At 43.7% G+C, this 19,577-nt stretch overlaps 1 protein-coding gene across 4 annotated transcripts in view; it reads right to left on the bottom strand.

Annotated features, from left to right (window-relative positions):
* Nucleotides 1-19,577, bottom strand: part of mafa (MAF bZIP transcription factor a) — a 360,209-nt gene that overhangs the window by 338,021 nt on the left and 2,611 nt on the right. The window lies entirely within an intron of this gene.

Below are 19,577 nucleotides of genomic sequence, written 5' to 3'. Positions count from 1 at the left end.
ACTGGCAAGTATTTGTGAAATCGATGATTAAAACATGGCTCTTACTCATTACAGCTAACCTCTCAGATATTTTGGAAAGTCAGAATATCGATTTTTTCCGAGTGGTGCTGAGTTATCTGTTTTTGCCACTGCCTTTCTGAGGTCCACTGTCCCGGTTCTTACTCAATCATTGTTTCCAATGTTTGCTGATATCGGTGAATATCCCCTGTAGCAGTTGCAGAAGTGGTGGTGGTTGGGGTCTTGGTGGGGTCTTGGGTCTGCCATCCTCCTCCCCCACTTGCTTAAAAGCAAGCCCATTCTCCGCTTTTAATATACGGTGTTCAGTCTGAAGCGTTTAACCCTGCCCCCCTCTCTACAATCGCTGCCCAGACGCCCTGAGCGTTTTCTAACATCTTCGGATTTGATTCCAAATCCTACTGGAGAAACCCTGTCCCACATCTGTCCAGTTATAGGATGGTTCAACTCGTGTCAAGAAGCTTACTAACGTGCCGATTACTTTCATGGACAAAGGTGTTAATTGGAACATGTGCAGGCATCTCCCAGTCTGTGGTCTACCTGTCTGCTCCCCAATGGCTATCATTCCACAACTAGTTCTAAATTCTTGATTGCAAGTCATGTGCAGGGCTGAACGCGTTTGAAAGAGGTTAGGATTAATTGTTGCTCTCAACGGAGCCCACAACAATGATAAGGCAGTATTGGAGATGACCGTGCGCTGTCTCGCCAACCGGACTGCAGACTGGATTGAAGGCGGACACTAAATCAATGGTCCAGTCCGTCTAGCAACCATTGTGCTCGGCGCTAAACAAAGGAACTCAGTTGCCAGTTTACTAACACCGAAACAGATGAGGGTAGAGAGAGAGAGAGAGACCTAGAAAACTGGTTTTCAAATATTCAACAAAGGGGTGGGGGTGGGTGGGAGTTAAACCAGTTGGTACGAAAGATCAATTAAATGCAGGAGTTACAATATGGATTAAGGGATTACCTGTTAAATCAATGTTAATATATTCATACATGGACTCTAGTACTGATGACTATTCATAGGTCTAATTGCTGTAATTGGTGTTCTTACTGACTGCGAATATTATCGGACACTAATTCATTTTGGGAAATATGGACATCTCACCTTGAGATAAAACGTCTTTGAAGTTTGAAATCGGATAGTTGTGGGGGTGCTGACTCCATGGGCCGAAGGGCCTCTTCTGTACTGTTTGATTCTATGATTCTAAATGATGGCCGGTGCATACGTTCTGATGTAAACTGTGGTAACAATTGAACACCTTGCGAGTTAATAGAGCAAGACGTTTGACCCTTCAAAACTCTAAATCAAGAAATGGTCGCTGTTACCAGAGGTGTTGGTCCTCTGCAGACCCCATCTACAGGATTGCACCACTTTTATTGGTCTGGTAAGACATTGTGAGGCCAGGGTTATATCCTAAAACCAATCGTCAGGAAGAGTTTAATTTTGGGCTCAGTTTAGGCTCCCCTGGTGCAGTGGCAGTGTTCCTACCTCTGAGCCAGGAAGCCCGAGTTCAGGACCCACCGTCTCCAGAAATGTGTAATGACCTGTCTGAGCAGGTTGAGTAAAATAGATTAATTGCTCAGAACTCAATTATGAATCTTTCAAAAACTGCATTCAGAGCAGGATCTGACTATCTGATGTAATGTTTACAAGTCGAGAACTGTCTTATTAATCGCATTCCTGAAACGGAAAGGCACTCGACAGACACACTCGATTTCATTTTTCATTTTCAGTGAAATTCGCTTCCATAGAGATATAACCTGATATTAAATATGATCAGAATAAAGGTCCTCATTGCACATCTTGCAGTTGTCCTTCTGGTTATAAGGGAAGCAACAAAAACTGAATGTGGATGCTGGAGATTTAAATTATAAAAATACACCGAAAGTGCTGAAGAAACTCAGCAGGTCTGACAATATCCCAGGAGTATGCCTCTGAAGAAGTGTCATACTGGACTCGAAACATTGACTCTTGTCTCTCTCTCTCTCCCACAGATGCTGCAAGTCCTGCTGAGCTTCTCCAGCATTTTGGGTATTCTTGTACTGAACATTGTATTTTGGATTCAGTGTCGTGTTAGCCAAAAGGGTAATTCTGACGAAGAGTCATATCGGACTTGTAACTTTCACTTCCTTTCCTCTCTCCGCAGTTCCGACAGAATGCATACTCAGTGCCATGGGACTTTGATAAAACTGCCCCTTTGGCGATCCCACAAAAGACCTCGACTTAAAGTGACGCGATGTATTTACACTACACGGTCTTGGTATGATAGAGGAACAGCATTCTGACAGTCAAGCGAAGCTAGTGATGTCTGCACTAAAAATGAACGACAGCGTCGCTGTGAATCACAGCTCAATGTGCAGTAGACAATCTCAGCCTGAGATCGATTACCAAGCTAATGGCAAGTCTTTTTTTCAAAACAAAAGGGCTAGGGGTACACGACATTGCGTCTCGTACTCAGTGTTCTATTGACAGCATCTCCTGCCTTCAGTTTCGCCAGGTTAAGTCTGACTTTTAACCGTGGGGGTCTGACCAGTAACAGAAAGCAAATTCTGCAGTGCGAATAACTCCAAACCTCACCTGAGCAAAACAGCTACTACGTTGGAAAAGTGTTAACTTCAATTAATTCCATCCCATGAATCATACATTACAGAAGAGGCATTTCGGCCCATCGAGTATGCACGGACAAAACTTTAAATGCGCACTTAGTCTCAACCCCTTCCAGTAAAAGGCAGAAAATGCTCAAAACCTTCCCGCAACCGGCAAACTAAACACTTGACCTGACCCCTCGGTCTCCTCAGACTGTCTCAATCGACATTGCCCTCCCCGCTGCTCCCGTTAGACACACCGGTCAGTCCAGACATCATTCTCACAGAATCGCACCGCTCTTCCAACTTTTGGAAAGGGGAGAGACAGAGGCTCATATCTGAATGGGAACTCTTAGCGGAAAATAAAATAAAATGTTTGTTGTCTTTCAGATGGTGACGACCTGTGGTGGGCTTCAAATAATTTCGCCATAAATTCTGATTGAAGAAATTATTGAAATGATATCAAGTCTGATTATAGAGTGCACATACAAGAATGGAAGAGTACTTGTCAGTAATACCCACTCTCCCAAATGAGACACTGTACCAGGTCAGTTCCGAGGTTTATTACACTCGATAACATTGGGAAGATGGAACTCGTCCCCATTGGCCGCGGACGGCTAAGTTTAGATCCGATTAAAAACTTCGTTCTTGAGAAATCAGAGTTAACGTTTTGGGTCCGGTGACCCTTCCTCTGAGGACCCGAAAAGTTAACTCTGATTTCTCTTTACAGATGTTGCCAGACCTGCTGAGCTTTTCCAGCAACTCGCGTTTTTGTTCTGATTTACTGCATACACAGTTCTTTCGGTTTTTATTAAGAATTTTGTCTTTGTTGATTAATTTGATCCACTGTTCACGGTAGGTTAATATCGCATTGAGGGCATATTACAAATGATCGATGTAACCGCATTGATGTTGCTTTCACAAGTATTTATCCTGATTATTGCTTTTCTTTAACAAAAAGTCCCAAAAATATTGCTGAAAAATGCTCAGTTCTGAAGAAGGGTCACTGTACCCGAAACGTTAATACTGACTTCTCGATGAAGAGTCACCTAATGTTAGCTTGCTCCCTCACTGCGGCTGCTGCCTGACCCACTGCGATTTCCAGCATTTTTTTTTGTTTCCAGTTCAGATTCCAGCATCTACAGTAATTTGTTCTCACTCTGATTTCTCTCCACAGATGCTACCAGACCTGCTGATTTTTTCTGTCAATTTCTGGTTTTCCTCCCCAAAAAATTACTGTGTCTTTCAAGGAATGTTCCATTCACGAATCTTACATCTTTGCTTGTACTACATATTTGGAAAGGTCAGTTGTATGTTACTTTTTTTTTGGTTTGTTTCCCAGGTAGAGTTGCTTAATGCGAGGTAATCCTTTTATTGTACTGCATCATGATCTCCCGTAATCATCAGCCATGACAGGGTTAAATGGGTAATTTATTTGGTGTATCTAATATTATCCACGATTGGGGTCGGCTCACAATAATCGCCTTGTGTGTTTATTTAGAAACCAATATAATGACTTCTGGGGAGTATGAGTGATCCTCATAGAGGCGTGGAGGTGGGAGGCCGGGGATAGTGAGTTTAGACTGATTGGGGATACTAGTGGTGGAGGTGGGAAGGGAAATTGAGTGAGTTGCAGTGCGAGCTCGGACCGAAGTGCCAGCCCTGACTCAATTGGTACCTGCCACTCAGAAGGTTATGGGTTCACATTCCAATCCAGAAATCGGAAAACAGGATCCATGCCGGTGAGGTACTGGGGGCAAACCATTCCATCAGAGTGGCATTTGTCCCACCTACCCCCTTCCATAGATTATCATTACATCGAGATATTTGCTTTGTGCTTTGGGATCTTGCTGTGCGCCTGTCTGCTGCTGCGTTGCCCATCTTACAAAGGCTGCATTTCAGTGTCAATGAAACTCTTTGTCCCCCTACAGAAACATAAATACACACACAGATACATCACACACACACACACAGAAACACAGACATTCATACAGTCAGACATACACAGACATACACACCGCGCACAGACACACAAATCACACACACACACACTGAAACACAGACACTCATACAGTCAGACATACACACAGACATACACACTGCTCACAGACACACACATCACACACACACAGAAACACAGACACTCATACAGTCAGACATACACAGACATACACACCGCGCACAGACACACACATCACACACACACACACTGAAACACAGATTCATACAGTCAGGCATACACGCAGACACATGCATCACACATACATACACAGAACCACAGATATAGATACAGTCAGACATATACACAAGTACATACACACAGACACACATCACAAATACATACACAGAAACACACACACAGATACATGCACAAACACACACAGACAGATACAGGCACACACACACCACACATGTATGCACAGAAACACTGACACACATAGTCAGACACACAGAAATACACACACATCACACACAAATCAGTTTTCCTTCTGTGAAGTTGAAAGTTGAAGTGAATTAATTCATTGCTGCTTTCATGGTTTAAAAATCCTCCAAACTATCCTGAGTTTTCCGGGCTGATTTGAGCGGGGGAGGTGAAAGGAGATAAATCGGTCGAAAGAAACAAGAAACAGCATTTTGACTCATTTCATGCCAGTCACAATAAAGAGCCGTTCAGTGCACAATAATCGGCCACACTCCCACATACATAGCTCTGAAGAACCTTCTTTAATTCCAACCTTTCTAACTTTAGAAATCAGAGATAAGTTTCATCCTCTCCACAGTTCTGAGTAATACCATTTCCTTTGTCACGAATGCTCGGTTCCGTCCCCACCTCCCTCGCCCTGCTCAGGGATACATTGGAAATGATACAATTTTCGTTGTTACATCCTCATGGAGAGAGGTGTTACTGTGTTCACAGCCAACTTTGCGCATTTAACGGGACTTTCCGCACTCAATGAGGAACACTCGAGCAATGATGCCAAAAGCTGTCTTGTGTTCTTTTATCGAGTGCATCCACCTGACAAACCGACAAGGAATGTTCCCACTGATTTTTACAAAAAACAACAACCATGTTTGATCATCAAAACGCACCTGCACGTTTGGTGCCTATGTGAAAGTAAAAACCACTCAGGGATATTGCCAGTTTTATAGAGGGAATGAAAGACAGGTACACCATTTTCGGATCTATTTAGCTTAACGCATTCAAACGCAGCTTTTCCTTCAAGCCGTTTTACTAAGTGTTCTCTCCAAACCTGTCGACCATCGTCTCACCTGTTTTACGATCGATCATCCTGAATGTTGCAGTGCTGACATAACTTCGAGGAAGCTTGTTCATAAACACACAATTACACACACAGACACACAGATACAGTCAGACATATACACAAATACATACACCGACACACATCACACACACCACATACACAGAAACACAGATACAGATAGTCAGACATATACACAAATGCATACACACAGACATATCACAGATACATACACAGAGACGCACACATACAGTCACATATATTATATATAAGCCAATAAATTACTTGGAATAAATTGCAATCTAACACTGTCTTTCGGCCATTGACACATAACACGCGCACAAATATAGACAGAAACACAGATACAAACAAATACACACAAGCCGACACGAACACACAAACAGAAACGAACACACAAAAGGTCACACAAGAACGCACACAGATGAACATATACACAGACACGCAAGAACACAAACACATAAAAACACATGCGCAAGAACACACACAAAAAGACAGACACACAACCAAACCCGGACACAGAAATGCCCAAAAACATATGCATAGACGGACAGATATGCAAGCGCAAAAAGACAAACGGACACAACATAGACACACAAAAATACACGCACACGCAAATACAAACTGACAGACACCAAAAAGACACCGACAAATCTATACATACACATGCACACACATTCGCAACCAATCTCACACCGCTCCCTCCAAATGTATCCCTATTCCTTAATTTTTCGTAAGTTTTAAGCTAACAAATAACCCGATCGAACTTTCATCTTTTAAAATAAATAAGTACAAAATCTTTTTTATTGTTGTTTTGAAGCTACCATGAAGGTTCTGAATATTTGCATTAGAGTTACTGATGCATTCCAGTGACTGATGAAGTGTATCCTAATGGCGCTGCTCTATTGTCACAGTCAATGTTAACATGCCCTGACCTATGAGAAGGTTACAGAATGCGACATAGAATGTCAAACAGGTCTGTTTTGCAGGTTTATAATTCTATTTATCCACACTCCATCTTAAATGTACCTCCTCGTGTCTCCGACGCGAACCATCCACACAACTGGATTGAAAATGCTAGCGAATCGACCTTAGCTGCTTTTGGAATCACCTGTTTGTATGTGATTTATTATCTATCTATCTATCTACCTCTCTTTTTCTCGCACACATACAATCCCTAAATATCATTGAAATAAAACAAAGAACAGCGATGCTGGAAATCTGAAAACAAAAACAGAAACTGCTGGAGGAACGCAGCAGGTCAGGCAACATACATGGAGAGAGAGAAAAACAGAATTAACGTTTCGAGTCCAGTGAGCCTTCTTCAGAACTGGATTTGAAACTTAACTCTGCTTTTTTTTTCCCTCCATAGATGGTGCCAGATGTGCTGAGATTCTTCAGCAAATTCTATTTTTGTTCCGTCAATGTAATTGTTTTGGGTTAACCTGTCCGTTTCTTCAAACGCTGTTCCATTGGTTGCTTTAGTAACTTTTTGGGTGCGGTATTTTATCGTGATTTCCAGATGCCACACTTATTGCTCTGTCTGACCAGTCACGTGTACCGGTTGTAGTGTCTAATTATAAGATGCTGCTTCATTCTTGTAGTGAGGGCCAGTGGTTGCTTCTGTTTGTACTTCCCGCTCATCCTGGTCAAGCATTGACTGCATTAGATCATTCCCGCAAAAGGTTAGCCTTCACTTCACGTCGTCCAGCCGTGAGGGGCGAGCGAGGGGCGCACCTTCTCTCATTCTGACTTCAGATTTCGCATAAACAGCAGAGGGTCGCATTTCTCCAGCAGGAGACTATTCGGCCCATTGTGCCCGTGACAGCCCTTCGCTGGAGCAATCCGTTTGGTGCCCACCCCCGTAACCCCGCAAAAAAGTTTCCCTTTCTGAGAATGAATTCCTGTCCCTAACTGTCATGGCGTCGTGGTAGTGTCCTTACCTCGAAGATAGGAGGCCTAGGTTCGGGTCCTACCTACTCCATCTCGCAACAGATTGGGTTTTAGATGTCTATATATCGGAGGTGCATTAGCGTTCTTGTGGTGTAATGATAGTGTCCCTCCCTTTGAGCTGGGAGGCCCAGCATCAAGTCCCATCTACACCAGACGTGCGCCATTAACACGATTCAATAATCTGATTAGACCTACTGACATACATGCGCATTTTGAAAGCTCTCAATGAATTTACTTTCGCCAGCATTCCTGGAGAAGCATTTCGTTCCTCAGAGAATAGGTAGGTCCCTCCTGATGTGCATCCTGTCTACAATCCAGCGGCAGACTTCCAAATTTCCCTGGTTCTGTGCCCTGCAACATAAGGCGCAGCTGCCATTGGTTTGGAGACAAGGTAGCGTGTGGGACATCCTGAAGATTCCTGGTTAACCTCTGCTGCTGTCCCTGCCAGCGCTGCCTCAGCCCGCTGCTGCCTTCCTCCAGCACTCTCTGGGGGTCGTTTCTGTTTGTTTCAGATTTACAGCGTTCGCTCCAACTTCCACCCTTCTTTCTCTCTCTATCCCTTTCATCAATGCCAGCTGGCGGGATACCATGTGATGACAAATGAGCTGGTTAATATCAACGTAAATGGCGCGGGGTGGCGGAGGTTTTGGGGGAGTGTGTGTGGGGGGGGGGGGGGGGGGGGGAGTGTGATAGGGGTGAAAACTCTCTTCTAAGTCCTAGAGTTTCATTTACTTCCCAGCCTACTCCTGGTATGACGACTCCGGACTGGAATACTGAAAGGAAATCCTTAACGCAAACGTGTGGGGGCTTCCAGAAGGTCGTGATAGGCGCTATATGAATGTCAGTTATCTCTTCTTCAGGTAAGGGGCCCTAACCAACAACAACAAAAAAAACCCCATCTTTTGTCATACAAGTGTGGACTTTTGGTTCTTTTATTACTTGGATTACAACCCGTGGTCCTCTTTACTTGGAATACAGCTCACAATCTGATCAATTGTTTTTAATCGAAGTGAGAAAATCTCAAAGGTCGTTCAGCCCAGCAACCCCCCCCCCCCCCCAAACACACACACACACACACCCTGACCCAGAACCCGCGGCACCCCCACCCCTTCCCCCTCACCCCTACCACCTTCACCTTGCGGGACGTACAAATGTCCCGCTGATTTATCCGCAAGTTTCAATCTGACTGAAGTTGCAGTGAGGGTGTAAAAGTGTTTCCACTCTGGTAACACCTGTCACCCCCGTTTGTTCTGGTAAACCGGAGTGATGCGACAGTTCTCGGATTTGTTGACCGACCCGGCACCCCCTCCCTTCTCCCAGTTTCTGATCTCAAACGCTCCAAGCCCACGCTGTGTGTAGCCTGTTGCGGCCGCCGCTGTGGGTGGGGTGACATTTGAAAGCATGTAGCTCGGGCGCATTGTTCTGTTCACGCCGCAGAACAATCCCCTTTGTGCGAGAACGAACGCGTTGATTTTTTTTTGTTATTGTGTGTTGTCCTTCATTGAATGCCTTGGCGGTTAGTGAGCGTGTTTTTTTTTTCTCTCTCTCTGGCTTTGTTGCTTTCCAATCAAATGTTCTAAATGGGGATTTGACACGTACTCTGTCGCAGGGCACACACACACACACACAGAAACACAGCGGTCTACTGTTGGTTTCTACTGTGATGCCGTCCTCCCCCCTCTCTCCCCGAGGGGGGAGGGCACCCAACATTTCTCAAAATTAAACTTCGAACACGTCGCGACCAGATTCATCCAAATCTTCAATGGAAAGTAATTTTTTTCCTTCTTTCTCCAATGGAATGCTATAGACTAACTCGAATATCAACTCCCGGTGTATGTTGTTAGAGGTGCATGCTTCCCCACTGTTTACTTACAATTGCCTGGAAATTGTGCATATGAAAGATGGAGGGGCGGGGATGGGAAGTGAGAAGTAAGCAAAAGCGAGTGAGAATGCAAGGAAAGAAAAGATAAATCAATAAAAGCAGACGAAAGGATCCGAGATTGCAGAGTTCAAGTGTAGGTATCTTAGATTAGAGTAATAGAGATGTACAGCACGGAAACATACCCTTCAGTCCAACTCGTCCATGCCGACCAGGTATCCTAAATTAATCTAACCCCATTTGCCAGATATTGACCCACATCCCTGGAAACCCTTCCTATTCATATACCCATCCAGATTCCGTTTAAACGTTAACCGTGATGTGGAGGTGCCGGTGTTGGACTGGGGTGGACAAAATTAAAAATCACACAGCACCAGGACTATAACCTGGTGTTGTGTGATTTTTTAACTTTAAAATGCTGTAATTGTACCAGCCTCCAGCACTCCCGCTGGCAGAGAGTGTGGTGCTGGAAAAGCACAGCCGGTCAGGCAGCATCCGAGGAGCAGAAAATCGACGTTTCGGGCTAAAGCACTTCATCAGGATTGAGGAACTTCCTCTGACAGCTCATTCTACACACGCACCACCCTCTGTGTGAAAACATTGCTCCTTAGGTTCTCTTTATATCTTTCCCCTCTCGCCTTAAACCCATGCCCTCGAGTTCGACTCCCCTAACCTGGGGAAAAAGACCTTGACTATTCACCCTATCCATGCCCCAATTGATTTTATAAACCTCTATAAGGTCACCCCTCGGCCTCCGACTGTCCAGATTAGAATATGTCAAACTCATTCTGATGTCCAGTAAGTGTGGGATTCTCACTAATTATATTCACCTTTTCGAACACATTTTTAGTATTCAATGCCAGTGGTTGTTTTCCATCCTCATGGAAGATGTTTGGGAGTCGATTATTGCAAGCTACCCTGGTGTAGGCACGTTAAATGGTGGAAGTCCATGAGTTTTAAATTGACCCACTAACAAAGACAAGTTCCCAAGTTGGGATGGTGTGTGTACGAATCGTAAATTACTCGTTAGTTCCTAATGTGTTGTATTGCTGGCCCGTGTTGCAGTTCAGGTAGTCATCGAGTTATTTCTGCATTATTGAATAAGCAAACTGCAGCGAGGTTAAAGGTAGGTAATATGGTGCATTCACAGCTTTGAGGGGTAGGTTTGCTGTGGCAGCAGACAGCCACAAGCTTCCTGCACCAATATCACAACGGACCTGGTGCTAAGTAATTGCCCTTAAAACTGTCAGTGCCTGTTTCCATATTCTTTCAGAAATTCCAGACCCAACTTTAAAAAAAAACCCAATATGAATCATGTTCACATGCATTTGGACACCACTTGGGCAGATTTTCTGGGCCGGGGGGGGGGGGGGGGGGGAGGAGGCGGGGAGAGGCGGTGGTGTTGGTGAGCAGAGGTCCTTTGCAGGTTTGGGTTTGGGAGAGTGTGGCCCTGAGCTGTAGCAGGGCTGACGGTGACAGCGCACGGCTGCGAGTGTGGACCCTGGGGTCCGGAAGGAGAACTGCTTTTGGAGGTTTTGGATTTGTAGTCGGTGCTGGTTGTCCTGTTTCTCTCTGGACCGGTTTGCTTCCTAGAGAGACCAAGGTTTGACCAACCGTGAACAGGAGAGTGTAAGAACCCCCGGTTAGAGGCAGGAGCTCGTGTAAAGATGTGAGGATTTATCTTCAATAGACTGAGTAATTTTGAAAAGAGGCCAAATAATGCTCGAATTAGTCTCAAACACGTTCAAAACCTAGAGAGAGAGAAAAAAACAGGGTACGACCAAATGTTTCCTCCTTCGTTTTCATTCGTTCTTACATTCTTACTTCGAAGTCAGTAAAGGACATTGGTTTGACTTTATCAATCGAAAGCTACAGTATCTATTTGTTCACCATCCTCTCGTTCATTCAAACAACTATTGACACCTGAACTTGCACCCCTTGAGTTTTTTTATTTTTTGTGCTCTAGAAAGATGGACTCCTTTGTCATTGTGAAGAATGGCCAAATGCGGGACTTCATTCACAAAACGACCCCAAATGTTGTTAGGATCACGATATGATCCGCTGGGCCTTAACTTGTGAGGCTAACAGTGAAGTTAAAGCAAGGCCAACCAATGAAAACAGCTTAAAGAAACGAATACAGGTCCAACTCCACACGCCAGGAGGAAATGGACTCTGTTTAAAATATGCATATTTTAAGAAATTAATTGGATCAACGAGCTGACCCTTATGTCCAGCTTCTTTAATTTTGTTGAATTGTCGGCAATCTGTTACCATTCATCAGTTGAATGTTCAGCGAAACAGGGGCCCGACAAGAACGTTATCCTTTAATGGTAAGGTGACTGGTGATACGTTTCACTAGCACTTCGACCGGACGTGAACCAGGTAAAAAGCGAAACTGCATCCCATACACCCCACTCCTTGACGGGCAGAATGCTCTGCTGCTCATTGTCATTTCAGAACACATAATTTGTTCTCCTCCTCCTACTATTTTTTTTGTTGGAAGAATAAATCTTTCGTGTATTGATTTTGGATAGATGTCATTCACAGTAACTAGAGTTATGGTACCTATCGAGGGCGAGACTTCGTTTTGGGCGATGGACATGTGGGACCCGAAATAGATCTGAATTTATATAGAGCCTTTCATACACTCAGGATGTCCCAAAGCTCTCCCCCTACCCGACTTCACTCATTGAGTGTGGGTTTCGCTGGCTGGGCCAACATTTATTGCCCTTGAGAAGGTGGTGATGAGTTGCCTTCTTGAATCTCTGCAGTCCATTTTCCTGCAGGTGGACCCAGAAGTGAAATGCGTTTCAAGCTGGTGATCACTTTGGGAGAATTTCCACACTAAAAGTGTCTATTTGATCAATACAAATATGCCGGGCACAACATTGAGCCTTCTACCTTTCCAGCCTGCTGCATTTTCATATCATTTACATTATTTAGTCAAAGTGCTCACTGATTGATCGAATGAAACTTTTTTTAAAAAGGTTTCCTTCTGGGTGAAGCGGTTCCTACGAGATGTGACTGAATGTTATGTAACACAACCGAACACAATCAATGGATGTAAAAACATCAATTAATGATGACCGTATGCTTCACCCGGGCTGATGCACACCAGAAAGTTAGGTTACCCCACGTTAACCTTGAATGGTTTCACTCAGCAATAAGGAAAGTTCATTCTGCACCGAGTCTGCACTGTGAACCTTTGGCTTGTAAACACCCTCTCCACTTAGTGGCTCGCAATCTTGGGTTTTCATTGAATAATTGTACATTGAGTGCTTTCAAATTGGAGGCAGATTCTATAGCCGGCCATGAGCACCGTCTTCGAAGCACAAAAGGCAGAACTGAAACAGATTGATATTCTGGGTGGCAGGAAGTGTGACCGGCCTGAGGCAGTGCATGTTCAGAAACGTGCAAGTGCAGAAAGCCAAAAAAAGTACCAAGAATTTCCCCCTAACCACCCCCCCTCCGAAGAAAAATAACCTTTGCAATAATTGGCTCCAGATTGAACGCCTTGGAATGTGGAGAGTGCCCATTCCCAGTAGAATTTAGCCAAAGGTACACCTTCGTCCATTGTGTTTTAAATGTTTTGCTTTCTTTTGTTTTTATATGTGTATGTCGAATTGGAGCCTGGAAGTAATAAAGAGAGTTATTGGTTTTGGCGAGGGTATACCTGCAAGTGCTTTGGATTACCTTATTCCCAAGTTAGTGCAAAACAAGACCCCAATCAGCTGCTTTATGCTGTACACCAACTTGAACGGTACATCGAATTCCGTGACGCATAGCGACTGGGGGGAGGAGTGAGAGATGTGCCGAGGTTTGGTCCAATCGTACACCACCAGGTACATTGGGCTATAGGTGCAACAGATTTCCATGACGTCTTACTTTTCGAAAAAAAAACTTCAAACATAGCTTTCTGAAAAGACAGTGAAAGGTGAGGCCTTGGGACATTCACAAGTTTGGGTGGTACGGTGGCTCAGTGGTTAGCACAGGGTCCCAGGTTCAATTCCAGCCTTGGGTGACTGACTGTGTGGAGCTTACACATTCTCCCCGTGTCTGCGTGGGTTTCCTCCGGGTGCTCCGTTTTCCTCCCACAGTCCAAAGATGTGCAGGCCAGGTGAATTGGCCATGCTAAATTGCCCACAGTGTTAGCTGCATTAGTCAGAGGGAAATGGATCTGGGTGGGTTACTCTTCGGAGGGTCGGTGTGGACTGGTTGGGCCGAAGGGCCTGTTTCCACACTGTAGGGAATCTAATCTTGTTTCGTGATCTGTAACCTCAATTATGCCGACAATGCTACATCCCCAATAAACCCGACACGATTCCTGAATGGCATTCCCCATTCACATCCACCAAAGGGGTCAAGTTGCCAGTCAGTTCAGATGTTCTGTGTATGCATGTATTCAATTAAGTTCCCTCATGTTCATAATAGAATCAAGAAAATATCGCATTGCACCCCACCGCCCACACACACACACACAAGCACACAGACAGAGACCTTTCAATAGTCCCGGTTGTACAAGTCGTTGGGCTGGAAAGTCGATTTTAAAAAGAGAGAGGGAAAAGAAACAGTTGATGTTTCAACAGTCCGTGGTAAGGTATGTTAGCGAGCTGCAGCATCACATTGAATATCCGGCGTGTGCAACCCCACAGTACGTTTTAAGCAAATTACTTCTACTCCCTTGCAGAAACAGGATCATTCAATCCCCTTCGTCTTGACAAAAGCCTCCTCAGCACAAGGCAGTTAGGCAGCATTGGAAAGGAGTAAGTGAGAGGTGAAGCGGAGATGGAAAATAGGGAAAGGACTAATCTCCCGGGCTGCTGTTTACGGTCCCTCCGCACTGTGACAGAATAATTCATTTATGCTGCTTTTTAGAAGGAATTTCTTTTGCAATTGCCGAGTTCAGAGGTTTTTTTTTCTTCTTTTGAGGTAGCATTTGTGTGTTAAGTTTTGCCCCACGAACAACTCTACCTTCACACACAGTACAGCTAGTGATTGCATCTACTACAATTGGGGTGAAATCTTACAGATTGAGCTATTAGAAGAATTGCTCATTCTCTGCCATTAGTAATGCTTTAGACAGCCTGTTCATTCGCACAATTGCAGCCAGGTGTTTAGCCCAAACTCTCTCTGTTCGTGTGGCTGCAAACGGTTAAAGAAAATTCCAGGACCAAGTTCGAGGTCCAACATTAACTGTTCCATATTTAACGACCAGTTGTAGTTTTAATGTAATAGCCCTTTGTAAAACATGGGCTATTTTGGGGTGCGTTTTCGGACACTTGTCAATTGCAGGTATTCCGGAAAAAAAAGGTGACATTCAAAAACATTGTAATATACATACACAAACAAAACATTGGGAAGAAACGTGGTCAACCTAATACTGATGTCTCTGCAGCCAATGTGAATACATGTACGTAGGTACAATTTAAATACACACTTGTGATCTACTTCACTAGAAATCTTCAACTTATTTCTCACATGTTTACTGCAGAATTTCAAAGCAGTTGCACATTCACTCAGAAGTGCCTTTGTACTTTTCCCCCTCTTTCTTGCACTGTTTTAAGGCGGTTGTTTCAGACCAAGTTAGATACTATGCCATAACCTCCCACTACCCACTCCCCATCCCTCTCCAAGCCTTCAACAGGAAGCTTCTGATAACCCAGAATGTGCTGTCCTCAAAATCATTCTTTACAACAAAGAGAGGGTAACGAGGAACATGGAGCGGTTAGCAAGTGGGTTCGTGAAAGAGAGAGACAAAAAAATACATTTTTCTTTGTAAGTCAGGTCAGTTGTCATGAAAATATTAAAATGAAGTGAACATAAGAAACAGGATTACACACTTTCATTTACTGTGCGCCGTACAGGAGGAAACGAGATTATCTTTTCTTTAACGCAGCGGGATGTCACGCCTTGGAATGCACTACCTGAAAGGGAGGTGGTAACGCAGTCAATACTGACCTTTAAACGGGACATGGGTATTTGGGTCGAAGAGGAAGAAAGAATGACATGGCTATTAGGGAAAGGGCGGTGGTTGTCTAATTGGATGTCGCTTTCTAAGAACCAGCAGAAGCATGTCAAGTCGGGAGTATTTACAAAAAGGACAAGAAAAATAAACTACACCGTGGGCTCTGTTTAACCGAATTCCATCTATGTACTTGTAATTTATATTTTCACAGGATGTGGGCGTCACTGGCATTTATTGGCCATCCTGCAGTGCCCTTGAGAAGAAACTGCCATCTTGAACTGCTGCAATCTTTGGGGGTAACACACAGCGTTACTGGGAAGAAAACTCTGATATTGCCCATACATGAGTTGCACATACCTACCCTATGTACAGTACATGCGATAGGATACAAGCATGTGCGACTGACCCAGAGAGAGGTGTGAATAAATGTGTGGGACAGCGTGTAGGCCAAAACTCCGGATGAAGAGGTGCACCAATTGAGGCAGAAGCATGTGAAAAAGCAAAGCTGGTCTGAGAGAAAGTAGGTGTGCGTGTGAGAGCGAAAGAGAGAGAGGCTGGCAGGAGGACTGTGTATGTGAGAGAAAGTAAGAAAGTGCGTGTGCGTTTACGAGAGGAATAACCGAAAAGGTTGAACTGTGAAGGCTCTCTCTTTGTGACACTTGTGCTTCTCCACGCAGTTTCATTGCTCGCTGCACTTTAACAGCCTTAAGCTGGGAGCTCTCAGATTTCAGTCACATCACGCCTCCTTCACTTCTAACCAAAAGCCCAGCCGTTTTACTACCCTCCCCCCCCCCCCCGCTTTATCCCTGATGGAAATCAAAGCTCCACTGAACGGACAGAGTCACTGCATTGGCAAAGCAAAACTAGAACTCGACAATCCCGTGTAACGAACAATTGAACAATGCCCCTGATTCACCTCGATTAATCCGCACACTCAAATACCACCAAGCCGAACACGTGGGACTGAAATAATCTCCAGAGGCTGCGCCAGTCTTATTTTCTGATGCAGTTTTTTTTAAAAATTCCCCTCTCTCGAGGTTTGTCATTTGCAGGGGGCTGGAATGCCTACAGGGAAACTCGGTCAAGTATCTGCTCTTGAAGAGCGCCAGAACAGTGATGGGCCGCTGTACCTATGAAGAAGTATGTCTTTGCAAGTTGCTCGTGTCCCGCCATAGAAACGCAGCGGGTCTAACACGAGATTCAAAATAGAGAGCAACAGAGTTGGGGGTTATTCATTGCAACAGATAACAGTGGGGGATTTCAAAAGAATCCATGAATGGCACCCGTTGCAAGAAATTGTGGGTGACATAACAAAAGCACCCATTCCTGACAAGGAGGGTTTCAGGAACCACTGTGTGTTAGTTTCCCCACCGACAACTCCCGAGCCCTGGCCAGCCCCTGTCTCTGTGATAGCCCCATGTGGAAGACTTCTTTGTAACTAATGCACACTGTCTGCTCCCTTTTTGCTGAAGACAGGTCTTCTGACAGTCATACAAAAACATCATTTCCTATCGTGGATGCTAGAGCCAGACATCACACGACACATCTGATCAAGGGTTACGTATTGTTTCACATCAATAAGCTTTCATGATTCAAATCGTGACAGGCCCCCGAATCCTGGTGACAAACAAACACAAAACACACATTTATGAACGGGTCAAACTGGGCCGAGTTGTAAAAACACACGCCAGCGAACGCTTTGAAGTTGGGCATCACTCAAAACTCGAGCTATCACAACACACTGTCGACGATTTACAAAATGAATCGTCAAAACTGAGCAAGCCAGTATCACATTCATTCGAGTACCTTTTCTACTCTAGACCCAGGGATTTTCTGTTGTAAGGTTGGTGCAGCGGACCCCAATGAGTTAAACTGCTTTTCATTTCGAATTGGACGGCCTGATTGATATATTTGTCTCGATTTAACCTTTACCACCCTTTAACCTGAAGCGATTGTGTTTGCAATTTGTGACCTTCCGAACGATCGATAGCGGCCTGTTATGTAAAGGGAGATCGCATCAACATGGTCTTAACTGTACAAAACTGAATGTCGTTTTCTTTTTGACTATATATATTACCTCCTCGCTGTAATGTTTCACAGATATATCGCACCAATGATTTGTGGGAATATTCAAATGATATTTTCCTCCATTATCACTATAATATTCGGCCCCCAAAAGACTGGGTCTGTGTTAAATAATTGGGTGAAGACAGCCGCTTAGAGCTGGTACATTTTCAATGTGGAGAGTGGCTAGACATATCAAGGTTGGTTGTGCTCAGCGGTCTGACAGATGATCATTAAGGATCATATATTAAAATGTTTTATTGTTTACGGTTTATAGTGCAAACTAAATTCAATAATCGAGATAAGAACTAATGTAAAAATAAGTTTTATGTGTGCTCTTGCCAATCACCCTTTTCCTGAAAACTCACACCAGGAAGCCTGGATTCATTTCTGTCTTTGACATATTAAACTGCACTTGCTAACAGATCCGATTATTTATGTTTGAATGTTTGCGATGGGAAAGAAAACGACTTTCGTAGAATTGTTAGAATGCTATTGTGCCCCGTTCGCAGCTCAGAATGAACAGTCCGGTTGGACTCTGTAATCATGAGGAATTTCTTCTCTGGAAATGCACACACGTGTTTGACAGCAATTTCTTCAACAGTAGAAAAAAAGATTTTCCCAGTTAATTAATCAACAGTATTTTTTAGATCACCATTTTTTTGTGTGAAATTAGAACTGAGAGTTGCTATTTTGAATAATCTAGACTTGTCACTAAGACCTTGTGTTTTGCCCAAACGTCCAACTCTTGAGTAAATAGTATTCTAGCATTCAAATTAATACTTTGGACGAAAATAGACCCGATAGTGTCAGTGAGAAACTTTGATCTGGCGGATTGCTGAACACATTACAAAGCGAGATGGGTTTGAAGCCTGTAATACATAAGAGTGTCCCGAATAACAGCAGCAGATACCATTGTCAGGTGCTTCACACGTTTTAGTCTATCTACAGCACCCAGCAATTGCGCATATGTTTCCAACGCCCCCCTCCCTCCCACCATTACCCGTGTTAAAAAAATCAACAACTTTTTATAAAATATGTCAAAGGAAATAGGGCGGAGAAATGGAAGACAACACACGTGAATTAAAATCACATGTGGCTGGCCAAGAATTCCCGATTTTTTGAGAGCTTTTACAACTTGAAGTTTTTAAAAAAGAGTATTAAACTCCTGCCGGATTTCAACATTTATTATGGCTTGTATTTGTCAAATTTGAACTGACACACACACGGCAGAAGACTTCCTAGAAAATGACATTTCTAACAAATATTAAACAAAATATCACCAACACTTGCTTAAAACTAATCTGTAAAAACTGATTGGGGTCTGTCGCCTATTTAAAATGTTGAGTCTAAAAACTGTGTAAAACATCAATAAACTACTGTCCATTTTGCACTCTGCAGGCAATGGTCAAATTTTCCATGAATAATTGTTTTAAAAAACGCATTAAAGTTCTAAAAATGTATTCTTTGCATTTTATTTCCATTTGCTTACTGTAATGCATATCATATATAAAACATGTTCCATTTTATTTCAATTCAGTCCCAGTATTTCACGCACCGGGGAAGAAATTATACAGCGCCGTGAAAATGTAATCTTCCACCACCTCACACATGCACACACACACACACACTCAGAGATTAAAGACCGGCTCCTCCCCTTTAATAAGACTTTGCTTGGAAATGCAGTCTGAATAAAAGCGAAGGGCCACTCATTGCTCACCTTCCGCTTTCCAACTTGTCAAACGCAACTGCAAAAAATCTCAACTTCTTGTAATTAAAAAAAGAGCATCCATTTGCGGTCGGACACAATTGCAGCACCTTCCTGTAAATTAAT

The sequence above is a fragment of the Chiloscyllium plagiosum genome, unplaced genomic scaffold, assembly GCF_037043375.1.
Source record: "Chiloscyllium plagiosum isolate Xiang-an unplaced genomic scaffold, Cpla_swu_hap1 HiC_scaffold_17, whole genome shotgun sequence".
NCBI lineage: Eukaryota > Metazoa > Chordata > Chondrichthyes > Orectolobiformes > Hemiscylliidae > Chiloscyllium > Chiloscyllium plagiosum.
This window is presented reverse-complemented; position numbering and strand designations above follow the sequence as displayed.